Raw genomic sequence first — 2,960 nt, forward strand, 5'->3', positions numbered from 1 at the left:
GGAATCTCATTCTGCTCCTAAGTGGGGCCTCTCCTCAGTCTCATGTAGGAATCTCATTCTGCTCCTAAGTGTTGGCCTCCTCCTCAGTCTCATGTAGGAATCTCATTCTGCTCCTAAGTGTTGGGCCTCCTCCTCAGTCTCATGTAGGAATCTCATTCTGCTCCTAAGGTGTGTGTGGTTTATGTTGGTGGGCCTCCTCCTCAGTCTCATGTAGGAATCGCATTGCTGCTCTAAGTGTTGGCCTCCTCCTCAGTCTCATGTAGGAATCTCATTCTGGCTCCTAAGTGTTGGTCCTCTCCTCAGTCTCATGTAGGAATCTCATTCTGCTCCTAAGTGTTGGGCCTCCTCCTCAGTCTCTATGTAGGAATTTCATTCTGCTCCTAAGTGTTGGTTCCTCCTCCTCAGTCTCATGTAGGAATCTCATTCTGCTCCTAAGTGTTGGTCCTCCTCCTCAGTCTCATGTAGGAATCTCATCTGCTCCTAAGTGTTGGCCTCCTACTCAAATCAGTCTGTTTCTCCTGCTCCTCTCCACTCCTCTTCTCATCCTCCTGTTTCTTCTCCTCCACCAGTCTCAAATAGGATCTCAATCTGCTCTTCTACTACCCCTCCTGTCCAGTAGTTCACTTCCCTTCTCCTTCTTCTTCTTCTTCTCCTCAAGTAGGATCTCAGATATTATTCTATGGTGGCTGAGCAGTTGGATGGTCCTCCAGTCTCCTAAATCAAACTTAATGAGTCTGCAGAGATTGGAGCWGCTCTCTCGCTGTGCAGAKATTCCATCCCTAATTGAGCCGCATGATAATTATACATTTTSTTTCAGATTTTATACTGCTGGTTGGTGAACCATCGTTGTGTATCTGGTGTGTGTGTGTYCGTGCATGTTTGTGTGCAGTGGTGGCAGTGATGGCAGTTGTAGTGATGMTAGTGGTGGTAGTGATGGTAGTGGTGGTAGTGGAAGTGATGGCAGTGGTACTGGTAGTGATGGTATTTTTTTATTTTTTATTTAACTAGGCAAGTCAGTTAAGAACAAATTCTTACTTTCAATGACAGCCTAMGAACAGTGGGTTAACTGCCTTGTTCAGGGGCAGAACGACAGATGTTTTACCTTGTCAGCTCGGTAGYYGTAGTAGGGGTAGTTATGGTGGTGATGGTAGTGGTAGTTATGGTGGTGATGGTAGTGGTGTTGATGGTAGGGGTAGTTATGGTGGTGATGGTAGGGGTAGTTATGGTGGTGATGGTAGGGGTGTAGGGGTAGTTATGGTGGTGATGGTAGTGGTAGTATGTGGTGATGGATGGTGGATTGATGGTAGGGGTAGTTTATGGTGGAGGATGTTATGGTGGTGATGGGGGTAGACGTGGTAGTTTATGGTCGGTGTTTGCAGGGGTGGTTGTCGTAGGGGTAAGTATGGTAGGTGTAAGTGTAGTTGGTGGTGATGGTAGGGGTATTGATGGTAGGGGTAAGTTTATGGTGGTGATGGTAGGGGTGTTTGAATGGTAACGGGTAGTTGTATGGTGGTGATGGTGGGAGTATGATTATGGGTGGTGATGGTAGGGGTAGTGATGGTAGGGGTATGTTATGGTGGTGGTGTTGATGGTAGTTGTAGTTATGGTGGTGATGGTAGGGTAGTTTGGTGGGGATGGTAGTGGTGTTGATGGTAGGGGTAGGTTATGGTGTGATGGTATGGGTAGTGAGTGTAGGGGTAGTTATGGTGGTGATGGTAGAGGTAGTTATGGTGGTGATGGTAGGGGTAGTGAGGGTAAGGGGTAGTTATGGTGGTGATGGTAGAGGTAGTTATGGTGGTGATGGATAGGGTAGTGAGGGTAGGGGTAGTTATTGGTGGTGATGGTAGAGGTATATGGTGGTGATGGTAGTGGTGTTTGATGGTAGGGTAGTTATGGTGGTGGTCGCTTGACTGGTAGTTGTAGTATGGTGGTGATGGTAGTGGTGTTGAGGTAGGGGTAGTTATGGTTGTGGTGTTGATGGTAGGTTTAGTTATGGTGGTGCTGTTGTGGTAGGGGTAGTTATGGTGGTGATGAGTAGGGTAGTTATGGTGGTGGTGTTTAGTGGTATAGAGGGTTAGTTATGGTGGTTGGAATGGTAGTGGTGTTGATGGTAGTTGTGTTATGTGGTAATGGTTAGTGGTGTTTGATGGTAGGGGTGAGTTTATGGTGGAGGAGTCTGTAGGTTATGGGTGGGTTATGGTAGGGTGTGGATGGTAGTTGTGTTATGTAGGGTATGAGGTAGTGGTGTTGAAATGGTAGTGTGTGGTGTTGATGGTAGAGTATGGTGTTTGATGGTAGTGGGTAGTTATGGTGATGTGGGTAGTTAAGGTGTGAATGGTAGTGGTGTTGAATGTAGATGTAGTTATGGTGGGAAATGGTAGGGTATATGGTGACTGGATAGTTGGGTGTTGATGGTAGGGGTAGTTATGGTGGTAGATGTGTGGTGGAGTTGGTAGGAGGTGTGGTTATGGTAGGGGTAGTTATGGTGGTGAATGGTAGGGGTAGGTGAGGCGTAGTGGTGGTTGATGGTAAAGTTGTAAGTCTATTGTGTTATTGTTTATGTATCTCCCCTCCTGTATGTTCTTAATCGCCTACGTCTTACCTTTTCCGTCTTCTGTTCCTGGTATCCACCCAGGACATTGCATGCCGCGCAGAGGAAGCGGAAAATTTAGAACGTGTGGAAAAATTTTTGAGAAGATCATTAGGATTGGTGATTTGTTGGCAAGCAACAATGGTCGACGTATTTCGCTATTTAAGGCACAACAACACTCATACAGTCACAATCAGCACACATCACAACTACACACATTCACAACCCACACACACACAACACACACACCACACGACAACACTCACACACACTACCACACACACACATCACACACACTCTATCTCATCTACTGATCGCCACTTACTCACTCCCTGCATGTCTACCACATTATTCATACAGACCTTGATCG

General features: G+C 46.5%; 1 long non-coding RNA gene across 1 annotated transcript in view; it reads left to right on the forward strand.

Annotated features, from left to right (window-relative positions):
- Window positions 1–2,084: 2,084 nt before the first annotated feature.
- LOC139026320 (uncharacterized) overlaps window positions 2,085–2,960 on the forward strand; it is a 5,398-nt gene continuing 4,522 nt past the window's right edge. The window contains exon 1 of the long non-coding RNA XR_011478093.1: window positions 2,085–2,116. This is a non-coding gene — a long non-coding RNA (uncharacterized lncRNA). The remainder of the gene's footprint in view (window positions 2,117–2,960) is intronic.

This window comes from Salvelinus sp. IW2-2015, unplaced genomic scaffold, assembly GCF_002910315.2.
Source record: "Salvelinus sp. IW2-2015 unplaced genomic scaffold, ASM291031v2 Un_scaffold4420, whole genome shotgun sequence".
NCBI classification, from domain to species: domain Eukaryota; kingdom Metazoa; phylum Chordata; class Actinopteri; order Salmoniformes; family Salmonidae; genus Salvelinus; species Salvelinus sp. IW2-2015.